The 16,404-nt window shown below is 47.3% G+C and overlaps 39 non-coding genes across 39 annotated transcripts; all 39 read left to right on the top strand.

The window, feature by feature from the left end:
• Positions 1–1,227: 1,227 nt before the first annotated feature.
• trnas-uga (transfer RNA serine (anticodon UGA)) lies at positions 1,228–1,312 on the top strand. Its single transcript has one exon. It is a non-coding gene; the product is annotated as a tRNA-Ser (tRNA).
• A 484-nt stretch (positions 1,313–1,796) lies between these two features.
• Positions 1,797–1,937, top strand: LOC129441212 (U4 spliceosomal RNA). The gene has a single exon (XR_008643390.2). It is a non-coding gene; the product is annotated as a U4 spliceosomal RNA (small nuclear RNA).
• A 593-nt stretch (positions 1,938–2,530) lies between these two features.
• Positions 2,531–2,603, top strand: trnak-uuu (transfer RNA lysine (anticodon UUU)). The gene has a single exon. It is a non-coding gene; the product is annotated as a tRNA-Lys (tRNA).
• A 94-nt stretch (positions 2,604–2,697) lies between these two features.
• Positions 2,698–2,779, top strand: trnas-aga (transfer RNA serine (anticodon AGA)). Its single transcript has one exon. It is a non-coding gene; the product is annotated as a tRNA-Ser (tRNA).
• A 192-nt stretch (positions 2,780–2,971) lies between these two features.
• On the top strand, positions 2,972–3,043 carry trnah-gug (transfer RNA histidin (anticodon GUG)). The gene has a single exon. It is a non-coding gene; the product is annotated as a tRNA-His (tRNA).
• Positions 3,044–3,168: 125 nt separating this feature from the next.
• On the top strand, positions 3,169–3,250 carry trnas-uga (transfer RNA serine (anticodon UGA)). The gene has a single exon. It is a non-coding gene; the product is annotated as a tRNA-Ser (tRNA).
• A 484-nt stretch (positions 3,251–3,734) lies between these two features.
• Positions 3,735–3,875, top strand: LOC141364504 (U4 spliceosomal RNA). The gene has a single exon (XR_012370214.1). It is a non-coding gene; the product is annotated as a U4 spliceosomal RNA (small nuclear RNA).
• A 593-nt stretch (positions 3,876–4,468) lies between these two features.
• Positions 4,469–4,541, top strand: trnak-uuu (transfer RNA lysine (anticodon UUU)). The gene has a single exon. It is a non-coding gene; the product is annotated as a tRNA-Lys (tRNA).
• A 94-nt stretch (positions 4,542–4,635) lies between these two features.
• On the top strand, positions 4,636–4,717 carry trnas-aga (transfer RNA serine (anticodon AGA)). The gene has a single exon. It is a non-coding gene; the product is annotated as a tRNA-Ser (tRNA).
• A 192-nt stretch (positions 4,718–4,909) lies between these two features.
• Positions 4,910–4,981, top strand: trnah-gug (transfer RNA histidin (anticodon GUG)). Its single transcript has one exon. It is a non-coding gene; the product is annotated as a tRNA-His (tRNA).
• Positions 4,982–5,106: 125 nt separating this feature from the next.
• Positions 5,107–5,188, top strand: trnas-uga (transfer RNA serine (anticodon UGA)). Its single transcript has one exon. It is a non-coding gene; the product is annotated as a tRNA-Ser (tRNA).
• Positions 5,189–5,672: 484 nt separating this feature from the next.
• On the top strand, positions 5,673–5,813 carry LOC141364503 (U4 spliceosomal RNA). Its single transcript, XR_012370213.1, has one exon. It is a non-coding gene; the product is annotated as a U4 spliceosomal RNA (small nuclear RNA).
• A 593-nt stretch (positions 5,814–6,406) lies between these two features.
• trnak-uuu (transfer RNA lysine (anticodon UUU)) lies at positions 6,407–6,479 on the top strand. The gene has a single exon. It is a non-coding gene; the product is annotated as a tRNA-Lys (tRNA).
• Positions 6,480–6,573: 94 nt separating this feature from the next.
• trnas-aga (transfer RNA serine (anticodon AGA)) lies at positions 6,574–6,655 on the top strand. Its single transcript has one exon. It is a non-coding gene; the product is annotated as a tRNA-Ser (tRNA).
• A 192-nt stretch (positions 6,656–6,847) lies between these two features.
• Positions 6,848–6,919, top strand: trnah-gug (transfer RNA histidin (anticodon GUG)). The gene has a single exon. It is a non-coding gene; the product is annotated as a tRNA-His (tRNA).
• Positions 6,920–7,044: 125 nt separating this feature from the next.
• trnas-uga (transfer RNA serine (anticodon UGA)) lies at positions 7,045–7,126 on the top strand. The gene has a single exon. It is a non-coding gene; the product is annotated as a tRNA-Ser (tRNA).
• A 484-nt stretch (positions 7,127–7,610) lies between these two features.
• Positions 7,611–7,751, top strand: LOC141364502 (U4 spliceosomal RNA). Its single transcript, XR_012370212.1, has one exon. It is a non-coding gene; the product is annotated as a U4 spliceosomal RNA (small nuclear RNA).
• Positions 7,752–8,344: 593 nt separating this feature from the next.
• On the top strand, positions 8,345–8,417 carry trnak-uuu (transfer RNA lysine (anticodon UUU)). The gene has a single exon. It is a non-coding gene; the product is annotated as a tRNA-Lys (tRNA).
• A 94-nt stretch (positions 8,418–8,511) lies between these two features.
• trnas-aga (transfer RNA serine (anticodon AGA)) lies at positions 8,512–8,593 on the top strand. The gene has a single exon. It is a non-coding gene; the product is annotated as a tRNA-Ser (tRNA).
• A 193-nt stretch (positions 8,594–8,786) lies between these two features.
• On the top strand, positions 8,787–8,858 carry trnah-gug (transfer RNA histidin (anticodon GUG)). The gene has a single exon. It is a non-coding gene; the product is annotated as a tRNA-His (tRNA).
• A 125-nt stretch (positions 8,859–8,983) lies between these two features.
• On the top strand, positions 8,984–9,065 carry trnas-uga (transfer RNA serine (anticodon UGA)). The gene has a single exon. It is a non-coding gene; the product is annotated as a tRNA-Ser (tRNA).
• Positions 9,066–9,549: 484 nt separating this feature from the next.
• LOC129434658 (U4 spliceosomal RNA) lies at positions 9,550–9,690 on the top strand. Its single transcript, XR_008640930.1, has one exon. It is a non-coding gene; the product is annotated as a U4 spliceosomal RNA (small nuclear RNA).
• Positions 9,691–10,283: 593 nt separating this feature from the next.
• trnak-uuu (transfer RNA lysine (anticodon UUU)) lies at positions 10,284–10,356 on the top strand. Its single transcript has one exon. It is a non-coding gene; the product is annotated as a tRNA-Lys (tRNA).
• A 94-nt stretch (positions 10,357–10,450) lies between these two features.
• Positions 10,451–10,532, top strand: trnas-aga (transfer RNA serine (anticodon AGA)). The gene has a single exon. It is a non-coding gene; the product is annotated as a tRNA-Ser (tRNA).
• Positions 10,533–10,724: 192 nt separating this feature from the next.
• trnah-gug (transfer RNA histidin (anticodon GUG)) lies at positions 10,725–10,796 on the top strand. The gene has a single exon. It is a non-coding gene; the product is annotated as a tRNA-His (tRNA).
• A 125-nt stretch (positions 10,797–10,921) lies between these two features.
• Positions 10,922–11,003, top strand: trnas-uga (transfer RNA serine (anticodon UGA)). Its single transcript has one exon. It is a non-coding gene; the product is annotated as a tRNA-Ser (tRNA).
• Positions 11,004–11,487: 484 nt separating this feature from the next.
• Positions 11,488–11,628, top strand: LOC129434660 (U4 spliceosomal RNA). The gene has a single exon (XR_008640931.1). It is a non-coding gene; the product is annotated as a U4 spliceosomal RNA (small nuclear RNA).
• A 593-nt stretch (positions 11,629–12,221) lies between these two features.
• Positions 12,222–12,294, top strand: trnak-uuu (transfer RNA lysine (anticodon UUU)). Its single transcript has one exon. It is a non-coding gene; the product is annotated as a tRNA-Lys (tRNA).
• A 94-nt stretch (positions 12,295–12,388) lies between these two features.
• trnas-aga (transfer RNA serine (anticodon AGA)) lies at positions 12,389–12,470 on the top strand. Its single transcript has one exon. It is a non-coding gene; the product is annotated as a tRNA-Ser (tRNA).
• Positions 12,471–12,662: 192 nt separating this feature from the next.
• On the top strand, positions 12,663–12,734 carry trnah-gug (transfer RNA histidin (anticodon GUG)). The gene has a single exon. It is a non-coding gene; the product is annotated as a tRNA-His (tRNA).
• A 125-nt stretch (positions 12,735–12,859) lies between these two features.
• On the top strand, positions 12,860–12,941 carry trnas-uga (transfer RNA serine (anticodon UGA)). Its single transcript has one exon. It is a non-coding gene; the product is annotated as a tRNA-Ser (tRNA).
• A 484-nt stretch (positions 12,942–13,425) lies between these two features.
• LOC129434661 (U4 spliceosomal RNA) lies at positions 13,426–13,566 on the top strand. The gene has a single exon (XR_008640932.1). It is a non-coding gene; the product is annotated as a U4 spliceosomal RNA (small nuclear RNA).
• A 593-nt stretch (positions 13,567–14,159) lies between these two features.
• Positions 14,160–14,232, top strand: trnak-uuu (transfer RNA lysine (anticodon UUU)). The gene has a single exon. It is a non-coding gene; the product is annotated as a tRNA-Lys (tRNA).
• Positions 14,233–14,326: 94 nt separating this feature from the next.
• trnas-aga (transfer RNA serine (anticodon AGA)) lies at positions 14,327–14,408 on the top strand. Its single transcript has one exon. It is a non-coding gene; the product is annotated as a tRNA-Ser (tRNA).
• Positions 14,409–14,600: 192 nt separating this feature from the next.
• Positions 14,601–14,672, top strand: trnah-gug (transfer RNA histidin (anticodon GUG)). Its single transcript has one exon. It is a non-coding gene; the product is annotated as a tRNA-His (tRNA).
• Positions 14,673–14,797: 125 nt separating this feature from the next.
• Positions 14,798–14,879, top strand: trnas-uga (transfer RNA serine (anticodon UGA)). Its single transcript has one exon. It is a non-coding gene; the product is annotated as a tRNA-Ser (tRNA).
• Positions 14,880–15,363: 484 nt separating this feature from the next.
• LOC129434662 (U4 spliceosomal RNA) lies at positions 15,364–15,504 on the top strand. Its single transcript, XR_008640933.1, has one exon. It is a non-coding gene; the product is annotated as a U4 spliceosomal RNA (small nuclear RNA).
• A 593-nt stretch (positions 15,505–16,097) lies between these two features.
• On the top strand, positions 16,098–16,170 carry trnak-uuu (transfer RNA lysine (anticodon UUU)). The gene has a single exon. It is a non-coding gene; the product is annotated as a tRNA-Lys (tRNA).
• A 94-nt stretch (positions 16,171–16,264) lies between these two features.
• Positions 16,265–16,346, top strand: trnas-aga (transfer RNA serine (anticodon AGA)). Its single transcript has one exon. It is a non-coding gene; the product is annotated as a tRNA-Ser (tRNA).
• Positions 16,347–16,404: the final 58 nt, after the last annotated feature.

Below are 16,404 nucleotides of genomic sequence, written 5' to 3'. Positions count from 1 at the left end.
ACAAAAGAATTAGCTTTAAATGCATTTATGTGCATAATTGCATAATCACAGGGTTATTACTGTGGTGTTTCATATGGAAAATAGTTCCTGTGTTAAAATAGTACTACATTACCCAAAATGCATTGCATGTGTACTTCCGGAATGCACTACGAGACTACAAGCGAAGAGAGATGGTCCTCGGTCCTCGCTGCTGAACAAGAGATCCAGGGGGCGGGGTTCGATCTAGATCCAACTCCTCCCACTTTATATACTTTGTTCCGCCAAATGAACCAGTAAATTTGCGTTGTTGCAGCCCGCAACAACGTTTGCTCTTATCAGTTTAAGTGTACGTTTGATTAATAATATAGTCAAGAATTAATCATAATTTATTAAGTAATGATCACAGTTAGTGTAAGGGGAGGTAAGGGATACGTTCCCGACCGGGTGATATCACTGAAGGGATATATTTTCGACCCGCTTGGCTGTACATTATCCCACTTATTACACATAAAAACACACATTTATTTGAGATATTTTATTAGCACGTTAAAAAAACCGTAAACCATGTTTAGGAAACCCGTTTCCTAATGCCTGTAATCAAAGACGCGTTAAAACAAATTTAAAGTCCCTACAAGATAAACATTCAATTTATTAATTTCTAAATAACTATATGCCATATATATGTTAATAATTCTGCAAATTTATACTGTATACATTCATAGGTATTATACTGCATGTGGTAAGATTACTCGTAGTGCCCAAAATGTTTTACTTCAAAACATAGTAAAAACACTTACATTTCATCTTAAAGTCATTACTTTTTTTGTAGTCATAAGTAAAGTTTGTTTTTCTGTCAAAAGAATAACTTAATTTAGTTACAACTCAATGGGGAAATGGTAACGCAACCACACGTGTATGACGTGTCTTGTGGTAAAACTGCCGACCAATCAAAATGCAGTGGGAAGAGATCCAGCTCCGCCCCTGGATCTGAATCCAACCCCGCCCCCTGGATGTCGTGTTCTGCAGTGAGGCATAGGTTCGAATCCCGCAAGAGACATGAAAATTAAAGTGATGATAAACCTTGCAAAAAGTGGAGAATTATGTGTAAACAATGTTGAGAAGATAAAAGAGTGGATAAAAAATTGATATAGTGTACGTTTTTCTTCATTTTTTCTCCTTTTCTCCCCTCTCTTTCCCCCCTCTTTCCTCTCTCTTTTCTTTTCTTCCCCCCCACAAGCAGTCCATTTTGCCCCTTTTTTGGCCGAGTGGTTAAGGCGATGGACTTGAAATCCATTGGGGTCTCCCCGCGCAGGTTCAAACCCTGCCGACTACGAGTGTCTGTTCCCTGGCTTTGGACTGCTCTTGTTGTACGTTCCAGCTCACGAGCTGCTTTATTTCTGCAGCTCAAGTATATGGTTTTGACCACATACTGCACTTACAGCATGAAACCATAGAAGAGCTGGAACAGGTCTTTGTTTTCAACTGTTGTAGATCGTCGCTAATCCAGTTGATCCTGACCTGAGCCATTTTCCGAGAGGTTAAGGACTATGGCTCCACCCTCTTTGTTTTCGGGATTCCCACCATTCTCTCCCCCGGATTGTTTTCCTTAAATAATTCAAACGTGTATTTGCACTTTTGCTTTTCTAAGTAGAAAGCGGATCATGAACAAACTTGTTGTGCAGATCTCTCACCTGCTGAAAAGGCACAACATGCAGCAAAGCAGCACCTGAAGTCTAATTTCAGTTTTTAAGCTTGAATACCACCCTGTCGTCCAGCGTCCGGGAATGTGAACAGGAGAGGTCGTGACCTTTTCCATCATTCTTTCGCAGAGGCAATATCGTAGCCTATGAGGTTTATCCGAGGCGTGATCATTGCTGGTTGAAAACTTTACCCAATACCCCGCCAGGATGACTTGAAATACAGTCAGCTTTGGCAATTTTTGCCAGTCTCTTGAGAGACTTACGACTTTGTTGCAAAAGAGAAGTTTGTTGTGTGTGGTTTTTTGTTTTGATGTTTATAGTCCCGAGATTAAAAGCGTCAAAGTTTGATTCCGGTACTTGACATCGCATTGATTTCGCCCCTCGGTCGGGCAATCACTACCAAGGATATCACGGTGACGTTTTCACACGACACCCTTTATTTATGTTGGACGGTTTTATGTAGAAAAGACCAAATCACAAAAAAGATTTTAGCTGGGTTTTCACTGGCAGGCTCACGTTTTGTCAAATGTGCTCTTTCTCGTGCAGCTCAAGAGTCACTTCGGCATGTTACGTAGACGTAGCTACATTTCCTTGAGCTTAGAAACGTTGCCTCTCTGGTGACGTTTTGGATGAAGACTGCTTTTCCTGAAGTAAAGAGAGTCTCAAGCAGAAGCAAGATTTCTCCACTTAAATAGATAATACGCACTCTGTTTGAAGGCTGAAGCAGTTACCTGCTCATTCTGGCATTCTAGTAATATTTACCCTGTCCATAGACCAAAGAGTAGCTAACAGGTCATGGTAATGAAATCCCGTACTTGCCTGAGGCGTGAAGCCCTGGGACTCTTTTGTGAGCCCGGATAGCTCAGTCGGTAGAGCATCAGACTTTTAATCTGAGGGTCCAGGGTTCAAGTCCCTGTTCGGGCGATGAGTAACCTCGATCGCCTTTTGTGCTGGTGTGTCTAGAGCTCCGTTTCGGAGGGAACGGCCAAAGAATAAAGTTTACCAACAGTGGCGGCATGTAGTCGTGGCCGAGTGGTTAAGGCGATGGACTAGAAATCCATTGGGGTCTCCCCGCGCAAGTTCGAATCCTGCCGACTACGTCTTTAGACTTCTCCCTTTGGCTTTCATGGCAGCTTCCTGCCTCGGGGACCGAATCTACTTCGACAGGGGTTTTGCCGTTTTTAAAAAAAACTCAAAAATGATTGTGACTTCTGCATAGAGACGGCAGTCCCCTCACGGCCATTGTACTCAGGCAGACCCGCATGCAGGTTTCTTGGGCAGCCCGGTGGCACGCCGTGATCGTATAGTGGTTAGTACTCTGCGTTGTGGCCGCAGCAACCCCGGTTCGAATCCGGGTCACGGCAGCCCTTCCCGGGGAAGTCTGCTGGGGTCTTGCCGCCCCTGCCCTTTTTTGTGATCGGCTTGTTGCCTGACCTTCGGGTTTTTTCAGCACAGTCCAGGCCCAGAGCGTGCACGGGGTTGCCCTGTTGTAGTCGTGGCCGAGTGGTTAAGGCGATGGACTTGAAATCCATTGGGGTCTCCCCGCGCAGGTTCAAACCCTGCCGACTACGAGTGTCTGTTCCCTGGCTTTGGACTGCTCTTGTTGTACGTTCCAGCTCACGAGCTGCTTTATTTCTGCAGCTCAAGTATATGGTTTTGACCACATACTGCACTTACAGCATGAAACCATAGAAGAGCTGGAACAGGTCTTTGTTTTCAACTGTTGTAGATCGTCGCTAATCCAGTTGATCCTGACCTGAGCCATTTTCCGAGAGGTTAAGGACTATGGCTCCACCCTCTTTGTTTTCGGGATTCCCACCATTCTCTCCCCCGGATTGTTTTCCTTAAATAATTCAAACGTGTATTTGCACTTTTGCTTTTCTAAGTAGAAAGCGGATCATGAACAAACTTGTTGTGCAGATCTCTCACCTGCTGAAAAGGCACAACATGCAGCAAAGCAGCACCTGAAGTCTAATTTCAGTTTTTAAGCTTGAATACCACCCTGTCGTCCAGCGTCCGGGAATGTGAACAGGAGAGGTCGTGACCTTTTCCATCATTCTTTCGCAGAGGCAATATCGTAGCCTATGAGGTTTATCCGAGGCGTGATCATTGCTGGTTGAAAACTTTACCCAATACCCCGCCAGGATGACTTGAAATACAGTCAGCTTTGGCAATTTTTGCCAGTCTCTTGAGAGACTTACGACTTTGTTGCAAAAGAGAAGTTTGTTGTGTGTGGTTTTTTGTTTTGATGTTTATAGTCCCGAGATTAAAAGCGTCAAAGTTTGATTCCGGTACTTGACATCGCATTGATTTCGCCCCTCGGTCGGGCAATCACTACCAAGGATATCACGGTGACGTTTTCACACGACACCCTTTATTTATGTTGGACGGTTTTATGTAGAAAAGACCAAATCACAAAAAAGATTTTAGCTGGGTTTTCACTGGCAGGCTCACGTTTTGTCAAATGTGCTCTTTCTCGTGCAGCTCAAGAGTCACTTCGGCATGTTACGTAGACGTAGCTACATTTCCTTGAGCTTAGAAACGTTGCCTCTCTGGTGACGTTTTGGATGAAGACTGCTTTTCCTGAAGTAAAGAGAGTCTCAAGCAGAAGCAAGATTTCTCCACTTAAATAGATAATACGCACTCTGTTTGAAGGCTGAAGCAGTTACCTGCTCATTCTGGCATTCTAGTAATATTTACCCTGTCCATAGACCAAAGAGTAGCTAACAGGTCATGGTAATGAAATCCCGTACTTGCCTGAGGCGTGAAGCCCTGGGACTCTTTTGTGAGCCCGGATAGCTCAGTCGGTAGAGCATCAGACTTTTAATCTGAGGGTCCAGGGTTCAAGTCCCTGTTCGGGCGATGAGTAACCTCGATCGCCTTTTGTGCTGGTGTGTCTAGAGCTCCGTTTCGGAGGGAACGGCCAAAGAATAAAGTTTACCAACAGTGGCGGCATGTAGTCGTGGCCGAGTGGTTAAGGCGATGGACTAGAAATCCATTGGGGTCTCCCCGCGCAAGTTCGAATCCTGCCGACTACGTCTTTAGACTTCTCCCTTTGGCTTTCATGGCAGCTTCCTGCCTCGGGGACCGAATCTACTTCGACAGGGGTTTTGCCGTTTTTAAAAAAAACTCAAAAATGATTGTGACTTCTGCATAGAGACGGCAGTCCCCTCACGGCCATTGTACTCAGGCAGACCCGCATGCAGGTTTCTTGGGCAGCCCGGTGGCACGCCGTGATCGTATAGTGGTTAGTACTCTGCGTTGTGGCCGCAGCAACCCCGGTTCGAATCCGGGTCACGGCAGCCCTTCCCGGGGAAGTCTGCTGGGGTCTTGCCGCCCCTGCCCTTTTTTGTGATCGGCTTGTTGCCTGACCTTCGGGTTTTTTCAGCACAGTCCAGGCCCAGAGCGTGCACGGGGTTGCCCTGTTGTAGTCGTGGCCGAGTGGTTAAGGCGATGGACTTGAAATCCATTGGGGTCTCCCCGCGCAGGTTCAAACCCTGCCGACTACGAGTGTCTGTTCCCTGGCTTTGGACTGCTCTTGTTGTACGTTCCAGCTCACGAGCTGCTTTATTTCTGCAGCTCAAGTATATGGTTTTGACCACATACTGCACTTACAGCATGAAACCATAGAAGAGCTGGAACAGGTCTTTGTTTTCAACTGTTGTAGATCGTCGCTAATCCAGTTGATCCTGACCTGAGCCATTTTCCGAGAGGTTAAGGACTATGGCTCCACCCTCTTTGTTTTCGGGATTCCCACCATTCTCTCCCCCGGATTGTTTTCCTTAAATAATTCAAACGTGTATTTGCACTTTTGCTTTTCTAAGTAGAAAGCGGATCATGAACAAACTTGTTGTGCAGATCTCTCACCTGCTGAAAAGGCACAACATGCAGCAAAGCAGCACCTGAAGTCTAATTTCAGTTTTTAAGCTTGAATACCACCCTGTCGTCCAGCGTCCGGGAATGTGAACAGGAGAGGTCGTGACCTTTTCCATCATTCTTTCGCAGAGGCAATATCGTAGCCTATGAGGTTTATCCGAGGCGTGATCATTGCTGGTTGAAAACTTTACCCAATACCCCGCCAGGATGACTTGAAATACAGTCAGCTTTGGCAATTTTTGCCAGTCTCTTGAGAGACTTACGACTTTGTTGCAAAAGAGAAGTTTGTTGTGTGTGGTTTTTTGTTTTGATGTTTATAGTCCCGAGATTAAAAGCGTCAAAGTTTGATTCCGGTACTTGACATCGCATTGATTTCGCCCCTCGGTCGGGCAATCACTACCAAGGATATCACGGTGACGTTTTCACACGACACCCTTTATTTATGTTGGACGGTTTTATGTAGAAAAGACCAAATCACAAAAAAGATTTTAGCTGGGTTTTCACTGGCAGGCTCACGTTTTGTCAAATGTGCTCTTTCTCGTGCAGCTCAAGAGTCACTTCGGCATGTTACGTAGACGTAGCTACATTTCCTTGAGCTTAGAAACGTTGCCTCTCTGGTGACGTTTTGGATGAAGACTGCTTTTCCTGAAGTAAAGAGAGTCTCAAGCAGAAGCAAGATTTCTCCACTTAAATAGATAATACGCACTCTGTTTGAAGGCTGAAGCAGTTACCTGCTCATTCTGGCATTCTAGTAATATTTACCCTGTCCATAGACCAAAGAGTAGCTAACAGGTCATGGTAATGAAATCCCGTACTTGCCTGAGGCGTGAAGCCCTGGGACTCTTTTGTGAGCCCGGATAGCTCAGTCGGTAGAGCATCAGACTTTTAATCTGAGGGTCCAGGGTTCAAGTCCCTGTTCGGGCGATGAGTAACCTCGATCGCCTTTTGTGCTGGTGTGTCTAGAGCTCCGTTTCGGAGGGAACGGCCAAAGAATAAAGTTTACCAACAGTGGCGGCATGTAGTCGTGGCCGAGTGGTTAAGGCGATGGACTAGAAATCCATTGGGGTCTCCCCGCGCAAGTTCGAATCCTGCCGACTACGTCTTTAGACTTCTCCCTTTGGCTTTCATGGCAGCTTCCTGCCTCGGGGACCGAATCTACTTCGACAGGGGTTTTGCCGTTTTTAAAAAAAACTCAAAAATGATTGTGACTTCTGCATAGAGACGGCAGTCCCCTCACGGCCATTGTACTCAGGCAGACCCGCATGCAGGTTTCTTGGGCAGCCCGGTGGCACGCCGTGATCGTATAGTGGTTAGTACTCTGCGTTGTGGCCGCAGCAACCCCGGTTCGAATCCGGGTCACGGCAGCCCTTCCCGGGGAAGTCTGCTGGGGTCTTGCCGCCCCTGCCCTTTTTTGTGATCGGCTTGTTGCCTGACCTTCGGGTTTTTTCAGCACAGTCCAGGCCCAGAGCGTGCACGGGGTTGCCCTGTTGTAGTCGTGGCCGAGTGGTTAAGGCGATGGACTTGAAATCCATTGGGGTCTCCCCGCGCAGGTTCAAACCCTGCCGACTACGAGTGTCTGTTCCCTGGCTTTGGACTGCTCTTGTTGTACGTTCCAGCTCACGAGCTGCTTTATTTCTGCAGCTCAAGTATATGGTTTTGACCACATACTGCACTTACAGCATGAAACCATAGAAGAGCTGGAACAGGTCTTTGTTTTCAACTGTTGTAGATCGTCGCTAATCCAGTTGATCCTGACCTGAGCCATTTTCCGAGAGGTTAAGGACTATGGCTCCACCCTCTTTGTTTTCGGGATTCCCACCATTCTCTCCCCCGGATTGTTTTCCTTAAATAATTCAAACGTGTATTTGCACTTTTGCTTTTCTAAGTAGAAAGCGGATCATGAACAAACTTGTTGTGCAGATCTCTCACCTGCTGAAAAGGCACAACATGCAGCAAAGCAGCACCTGAAGTCTAATTTCAGTTTTTAAGCTTGAATACCACCCTGTCGTCCAGCGTCCGGGAATGTGAACAGGAGAGGTCGTGACCTTTTCCATCATTCTTTCGCAGAGGCAATATCGTAGCCTATGAGGTTTATCCGAGGCGTGATCATTGCTGGTTGAAAACTTTACCCAATACCCCGCCAGGATGACTTGAAATACAGTCAGCTTTGGCAATTTTTGCCAGTCTCTTGAGAGACTTACGACTTTGTTGCAAAAGAGAAGTTTGTTGTGTGTGGTTTTTTGTTTTGATGTTTATAGTCCCGAGATTAAAAGCGTCAAAGTTTGATTCCGGTACTTGACATCGCATTGATTTCGCCCCTCGGTCGGGCAATCACTACCAAGGATATCACGGTGACGTTTTCACACGACACCCTTTATTTATGTTGGACGGTTTTATGTAGAAAAGACCAAATCACAAAAAAGATTTTAGCTGGGTTTTCACTGGCAGGCTCACGTTTTGTCAAATGTGCTCTTTCTCGTGCAGCTCAAGAGTCACTTCGGCATGTTACGTAGACGTAGCTACATTTCCTTGAGCTTAGAAACGTTGCCTCTCTGGTGACGTTTTGGATGAAGACTGCTTTTCCTGAAGTAAAGAGAGTCTCAAGCAGAAGCAAGATTTCTCCACTTAAATAGATAATACGCACTCTGTTTGAAGGCTGAAGCAGTTACCTGCTCATTCTGGCATTCTAGTAATATTTACCCTGTCCATAGACCAAAGAGTAGCTAACAGGTCATGGTAATGAAATCCCGTACTTGCCTGAGGCGTGAAGCCCTGGGACTCTTTTGTGAGCCCGGATAGCTCAGTCGGTAGAGCATCAGACTTTTAATCTGAGGGTCCAGGGTTCAAGTCCCTGTTCGGGCGATGAGTAACCTCGATCGCCTTTTGTGCTGGTGTGTCTAGAGCTCCGTTTCGGAGGGAACGGCCAAAGAATAAAGTTTACCAACAGTGGCGGCATGTAGTCGTGGCCGAGTGGTTAAGGCGATGGACTAGAAATCCATTGGGGTCTCCCCGCGCAAGTTCGAATCCTGCCGACTACGTCTTTAGACTTCTCCCTTTGGCTTTCATGGCAGCTTCCTGCCTCGGGGACCGAATCTACTTCGACAGGGGTTTTGCCGTTTTTAAAAAAAACTCAAAAATGATTGTGACTTCTGCATAGAGACGGCAGTCCCCCTCACGGCCATTGTACTCAGGCAGACCCGCATGCAGGTTTCTTGGGCAGCCCGGTGGCACGCCGTGATCGTATAGTGGTTAGTACTCTGCGTTGTGGCCGCAGCAACCCCGGTTCGAATCCGGGTCACGGCAGCCCTTCCCGGGGAAGTCTGCTGGGGTCTTGCCGCCCCTGCCCTTTTTTGTGATCGGCTTGTTGCCTGACCTTCGGGTTTTTTCAGCACAGTCCAGGCCCAGAGCGTGCACGGGGTTGCCCTGTTGTAGTCGTGGCCGAGTGGTTAAGGCGATGGACTTGAAATCCATTGGGGTCTCCCCGCGCAGGTTCAAACCCTGCCGACTACGAGTGTCTGTTCCCTGGCTTTGGACTGCTCTTGTTGTACGTTCCAGCTCACGAGCTGCTTTATTTCTGCAGCTCAAGTATATGGTTTTGACCACATACTGCACTTACAGCATGAAACCATAGAAGAGCTGGAACAGGTCTTTGTTTTCAACTGTTGTAGATCGTCGCTAATCCAGTTGATCCTGACCTGAGCCATTTTCCGAGAGGTTAAGGACTATGGCTCCACCCTCTTTGTTTTCGGGATTCCCACCATTCTCTCCCCCGGATTGTTTTCCTTAAATAATTCAAACGTGTATTTGCACTTTTGCTTTTCTAAGTAGAAAGCGGATCATGAACAAACTTGTTGTGCAGATCTCTCACCTGCTGAAAAGGCACAACATGCAGCAAAGCAGCACCTGAAGTCTAATTTCAGTTTTTAAGCTTGAATACCACCCTGTCGTCCAGCGTCCGGGAATGTGAACAGGAGAGGTCGTGACCTTTTCCATCATTCTTTCGCAGAGGCAATATCGTAGCCTATGAGGTTTATCCGAGGCGTGATCATTGCTGGTTGAAAACTTTACCCAATACCCCGCCAGGATGACTTGAAATACAGTCAGCTTTGGCAATTTTTGCCAGTCTCTTGAGAGACTTACGACTTTGTTGCAAAAGAGAAGTTTGTTGTGTGTGGTTTTTTGTTTTGATGTTTATAGTCCCGAGATTAAAAGCGTCAAAGTTTGATTCCGGTACTTGACATCGCATTGATTTCGCCCCTCGGTCGGGCAATCACTACCAAGGATATCACGGTGACGTTTTCACACGACACCCTTTATTTATGTTGGACGGTTTTATGTAGAAAAGACCAAATCACAAAAAAGATTTTAGCTGGGTTTTCACTGGCAGGCTCACGTTTTGTCAAATGTGCTCTTTCTCGTGCAGCTCAAGAGTCACTTCGGCATGTTACGTAGACGTAGCTACATTTCCTTGAGCTTAGAAACGTTGCCTCTCTGGTGACGTTTTGGATGAAGACTGCTTTTCCTGAAGTAAAGAGAGTCTCAAGCAGAAGCAAGATTTCTCCACTTAAATAGATAATACGCACTCTGTTTGAAGGCTGAAGCAGTTACCTGCTCATTCTGGCATTCTAGTAATATTTACCCTGTCCATAGACCAAAGAGTAGCTAACAGGTCATGGTAATGAAATCCCGTACTTGCCTGAGGCGTGAAGCCCTGGGACTCTTTTGTGAGCCCGGATAGCTCAGTCGGTAGAGCATCAGACTTTTAATCTGAGGGTCCAGGGTTCAAGTCCCTGTTCGGGCGATGAGTAACCTCGATCGCCTTTTGTGCTGGTGTGTCTAGAGCTCCGTTTCGGAGGGAACGGCCAAAGAATAAAGTTTACCAACAGTGGCGGCATGTAGTCGTGGCCGAGTGGTTAAGGCGATGGACTAGAAATCCATTGGGGTCTCCCCGCGCAAGTTCGAATCCTGCCGACTACGTCTTTAGACTTCTCCCTTTGGCTTTCATGGCAGCTTCCTGCCTCGGGGACCGAATCTACTTCGACAGGGGTTTTGCCGTTTTTAAAAAAAACTCAAAAATGATTGTGACTTCTGCATAGAGACGGCAGTCCCCTCACGGCCATTGTACTCAGGCAGACCCGCATGCAGGTTTCTTGGGCAGCCCGGTGGCACGCCGTGATCGTATAGTGGTTAGTACTCTGCGTTGTGGCCGCAGCAACCCCGGTTCGAATCCGGGTCACGGCAGCCCTTCCCGGGGAAGTCTGCTGGGGTCTTGCCGCCCCTGCCCTTTTTTGTGATCGGCTTGTTGCCTGACCTTCGGGTTTTTTCAGCACAGTCCAGGCCCAGAGCGTGCACGGGGTTGCCCTGTTGTAGTCGTGGCCGAGTGGTTAAGGCGATGGACTTGAAATCCATTGGGGTCTCCCCGCGCAGGTTCAAACCCTGCCGACTACGAGTGTCTGTTCCCTGGCTTTGGACTGCTCTTGTTGTACGTTCCAGCTCACGAGCTGCTTTATTTCTGCAGCTCAAGTATATGGTTTTGACCACATACTGCACTTACAGCATGAAACCATAGAAGAGCTGGAACAGGTCTTTGTTTTCAACTGTTGTAGATCGTCGCTAATCCAGTTGATCCTGACCTGAGCCATTTTCCGAGAGGTTAAGGACTATGGCTCCACCCTCTTTGTTTTCGGGATTCCCACCATTCTCTCCCCCGGATTGTTTTCCTTAAATAATTCAAACGTGTATTTGCACTTTTGCTTTTCTAAGTAGAAAGCGGATCATGAACAAACTTGTTGTGCAGATCTCTCACCTGCTGAAAAGGCACAACATGCAGCAAAGCAGCACCTGAAGTCTAATTTCAGTTTTTAAGCTTGAATACCACCCTGTCGTCCAGCGTCCGGGAATGTGAACAGGAGAGGTCGTGACCTTTTCCATCATTCTTTCGCAGAGGCAATATCGTAGCCTATGAGGTTTATCCGAGGCGTGATCATTGCTGGTTGAAAACTTTACCCAATACCCCGCCAGGATGACTTGAAATACAGTCAGCTTTGGCAATTTTTGCCAGTCTCTTGAGAGACTTACGACTTTGTTGCAAAAGAGAAGTTTGTTGTGTGTGGTTTTTTGTTTTGATGTTTATAGTCCCGAGATTAAAAGCGTCAAAGTTTGATTCCGGTACTTGACATCGCATTGATTTCGCCCCTCGGTCGGGCAATCACTACCAAGGATATCACGGTGACGTTTTCACACGACACCCTTTATTTATGTTGGACGGTTTTATGTAGAAAAGACCAAATCACAAAAAAGATTTTAGCTGGGTTTTCACTGGCAGGCTCACGTTTTGTCAAATGTGCTCTTTCTCGTGCAGCTCAAGAGTCACTTCGGCATGTTACGTAGACGTAGCTACATTTCCTTGAGCTTAGAAACGTTGCCTCTCTGGTGACGTTTTGGATGAAGACTGCTTTTCCTGAAGTAAAGAGAGTCTCAAGCAGAAGCAAGATTTCTCCACTTAAATAGATAATACGCACTCTGTTTGAAGGCTGAAGCAGTTACCTGCTCATTCTGGCATTCTAGTAATATTTACCCTGTCCATAGACCAAAGAGTAGCTAACAGGTCATGGTAATGAAATCCCGTACTTGCCTGAGGCGTGAAGCCCTGGGACTCTTTTGTGAGCCCGGATAGCTCAGTCGGTAGAGCATCAGACTTTTAATCTGAGGGTCCAGGGTTCAAGTCCCTGTTCGGGCGATGAGTAACCTCGATCGCCTTTTGTGCTGGTGTGTCTAGAGCTCCGTTTCGGAGGGAACGGCCAAAGAATAAAGTTTACCAACAGTGGCGGCATGTAGTCGTGGCCGAGTGGTTAAGGCGATGGACTAGAAATCCATTGGGGTCTCCCCGCGCAAGTTCGAATCCTGCCGACTACGTCTTTAGACTTCTCCCTTTGGCTTTCATGGCAGCTTCCTGCCTCGGGGACCGAATCTACTTCGACAGGGGTTTTGCCGTTTTTAAAAAAAACTCAAAAATGATTGTGACTTCTGCATAGAGACGGCAGTCCCCTCACGGCCATTGTACTCAGGCAGACCCGCATGCAGGTTTCTTGGGCAGCCCGGTGGCACGCCGTGATCGTATAGTGGTTAGTACTCTGCGTTGTGGCCGCAGCAACCCCGGTTCGAATCCGGGTCACGGCAGCCCTTCCCGGGGAAGTCTGCTGGGGTCTTGCCGCCCCTGCCCTTTTTTGTGATCGGCTTGTTGCCTGACCTTCGGGTTTTTTCAGCACAGTCCAGGCCCAGAGCGTGCACGGGGTTGCCCTGTTGTAGTCGTGGCCGAGTGGTTAAGGCGATGGACTTGAAATCCATTGGGGTCTCCCCGCGCAGGTTCAAACCCTGCCGACTACGAGTGTCTGTTCCCTGGCTTTGGACTGCTCTTGTTGTACGTTCCAGCTCACGAGCTGCTTTATTTCTGCAGCTCAAGTATATGGTTTTGACCACATACTGCACTTACAGCATGAAACCATAGAAGAGCTGGAACAGGTCTTTGTTTTCAACTGTTGTAGATCGTCGCTAATCCAGTTGATCCTGACCTGAGCCATTTTCCGAGAGGTTAAGGACTATGGCTCCACCCTCTTTGTTTTCGGGATTCCCACCATTCTCTCCCCCGGATTGTTTTCCTTAAATAATTCAAACGTGTATTTGCACTTTTGCTTTTCTAAGTAGAAAGCGGATCATGAACAAACTTGTTGTGCAGATCTCTCACCTGCTGAAAAGGCACAACATGCAGCAAAGCAGCACCTGAAGTCTAATTTCAGTTTTTAAGCTTGAATACCACCCTGTCGTCCAGCGTCCGGGAATGTGAACAGGAGAGGTCGTGACCTTTTCCATCATTCTTTCGCAGAGGCAATATCGTAGCCTATGAGGTTTATCCGAGGCGTGATCATTGCTGGTTGAAAACTTTACCCAATACCCCGCCAGGATGACTTGAAATACAGTCAGCTTTGGCAATTTTTGCCAGTCTCTTGAGAGACTTACGACTTTGTTGCAAAAGAGAAGTTTGTTGTGTGTGGTTTTTTGTTTTGATGTTTATAGTCCCGAGATTAAAAGCGTCAAAGTTTGATTCCGGTACTTGACATCGCATTGATTTCGCCCCTCGGTCGGGCAATCACTACCAAGGATATCACGGTGACGTTTTCACACGACACCCTTTATTTATGTTGGACGGTTTTATGTAGAAAAGACCAAATCACAAAAAAGATTTTAGCTGGGTTTTCACTGGCAGGCTCACGTTTTGTCAAATGTGCTCTTTCTCGTGCAGCTCAAGAGTCACTTCGGCATGTTACGTAGACGTAGCTACATTTCCTTGAGCTTAGAAACGTTGCCTCTCTGGTGACGTTTTGGATGAAGACTGCTTTTCCTGAAGTAAAGAGAGTCTCAAGCAGAAGCAAGATTTCTCCACTTAAATAGATAATACGCACTCTGTTTGAAGGCTGAAGCAGTTACCTGCTCATTCTGGCATTCTAGTAATATTTACCCTGTCCATAGACCAAAGAGTAGCTAACAGGTCATGGTAATGAAATCCCGTACTTGCCTGAGGCGTGAAGCCCTGGGACTCTTTTGTGAGCCCGGATAGCTCAGTCGGTAGAGCATCAGACTTTTAATCTGAGGGTCCAGGGTTCAAGTCCCTGTTCGGGCGATGAGTAACCTCGATCGCCTTTTGTGCTGGTGTGTCTAGAGCTCCGTTTCGGAGGGAACGGCCAAAGAATAAAGTTTATCAACACTGGCGGCATGTAGTCGTGGCCGAGTGGTTAAGGCGATGGACTAGAAATCCATTGGGGTCTCCCCGCGCAAGTTCGAATCCTGCCGACTACGTCTTTAGACTTCTCCCTTTGGCTTTCATGGCAGCTTCCTGCCTCGGGGACCGAATCTACTTCGACAGGGGTTTTGCCGTTTTTAAAAAAAACTCAAAAATGATTGTGACTTCTGCATAGAGACGGCAGTCCCCTCACGGCCATTGTACTCAGGCAGACCCGCATGCAGGTTTCTTGGGCAGCCCGGTGGCACGCCGTGATCGTATAGTGGTTAGTACTCTGCGTTGTGGCCGCAGCAACCCCGGTTCGAATCCGGGTCACGGCAGCCCTTCCCGGGGAAGTCTGCTGGGGTCTTGCCGCCCCTGCCCTTTTTTGTGATCGGCTTGTTGCCTGACCTTCGGGTTTTTTCAGCACAGTCCAGGCCCAGAGCGTGCACGGGGTTGCCCTGTTGTAGTCGTGGCCGAGTGGTTAAGGCGATGGACTTGAAATCCATTGGGGTCTCCCCGCGCAGGTTCAAACCCTGCCGACTACGAGTGTCTGTTCCCTGGCTTTGGACTGCTCTTGTTGTACGTTCCAGCTCACGAGCTGCTTTATTTCTGCAGCTCAAGTATATGGTTTTGACCACATACTGCACTTACAGCATGAAACCATAGAAGAGCTGGAACAGGTCTTTGTTTTCAACTGTTGTAGATCGTCGCTAATCCAGTTGATCCTGACCTGAGCCATTTTCCGAGAGGTTAAGGACTATGGCTCCACCCTCTTTGTTTTCGGGATTCCCACCATTCTCTCCCCCGGATTGTTTTCCTTAAATAATTCAAACGTGTATTTGCACTTTTGCTTTTCTAAGTAGAAAGCGGATCATGAACAAACTTGTTGTGCAGATCTCTCACCTGCTGAAAAGGCACAACATGCAGCAAAGCAGCACCTGAAGTCTAATTTCAGTTTTTAAGCTTGAATACCACCCTGTCGTCCAGCGTCCGGGAATGTGAACAGGAGAGGTCGTGACCTTTTCCATCATTCTTTCGCAGAGGCAATATCGTAGCCTATGAGGTTTATCCGAGGCGTGATCATTGCTGGTTGAAAACTTTACCCAATACCCCGCCAGGATGACTTGAAATACAGTCAGCTTTGGCAATTTTTGCCAGTCTCTTGAGAGACTTACGACTTTGTTGCAAAAGAGAAGTTTGTTGTGTGTGGTTTTTTGTTTTGATGTTTATAGTCCCGAGATTAAAAGCGTCAAAGTTTGATTCCGGTACTTGACATCGCATTGATTTCGCCCCTCGGTCGGGCAATCACTACCAAGGATATCACGGTGACGTTTTCACACGACACCCTTTATTTATGTTGGACGGTTTTATGTAGAAAAGACCAAATCACAAAAAAGATTTTAGCTGGGTTTTCACTGGCAGGCTCACGTTTTGTCAAATGTGCTCTTTCTCGTGCAGCTCAAGAGTCACTTCGGCATGTTACGTAGACGTAGCTACATTTCCTTGAGCTTAGAAACGTTGCCTCTCTGGTGACGTTTTGGATGAAGACTGCTTTTCCTGAAGTAAAGAGAGTCTCAAGCAGAAGCAAGATTTCTCCACTTAAATAGATAATACGCACTCTGTTTGAAGGCTGAAGCAGTTACCTGCTCATTCTGGCATTCTAGTAATATTTACCCTGTCCATAGACCAAAGAGTAGCTAACAGGTCATGGTAATGAAATCCCGTACTTGCCTGAGGCGTGAAGCCCTGGGACTCTTTTGTGAGCCCGGATAGCTCAGTCGGTAGAGCATCAGACTTTTAATCTGAGGGTCCAGGGTTCAAGTCCCTGTTCGGGCGATGAGTAACCTCGATCGCCTTTTGTGCTGGTGTGTCTAGAGCTCCGTTTCGGAGGGAACGGCCAAAGAATAAAGTTTATCAACACTGGCGGCATGTAGTCGTGGCCGAGTGGTTAAGGCGATGGACTAGAAATCCATTGGGGTCTCCCCGCGCAAGTTCGAATCCTGCCGACTACGTCTTTAGACTTCTCCCTTTGGCTTTCATGGCAGCTTCCTGCCTCGGGGACCGAATCTA

The sequence above is a fragment of the Misgurnus anguillicaudatus genome, chromosome 6 (assembly GCF_027580225.2).
Source record: "Misgurnus anguillicaudatus chromosome 6, ASM2758022v2, whole genome shotgun sequence".
Lineage (NCBI taxonomy): Eukaryota > Metazoa > Chordata > Actinopteri > Cypriniformes > Cobitidae > Misgurnus > Misgurnus anguillicaudatus.
The sequence above is the reverse complement of the archived record's forward strand: the minus strand, read 5'-3'. Positions and strand labels throughout refer to the sequence as shown.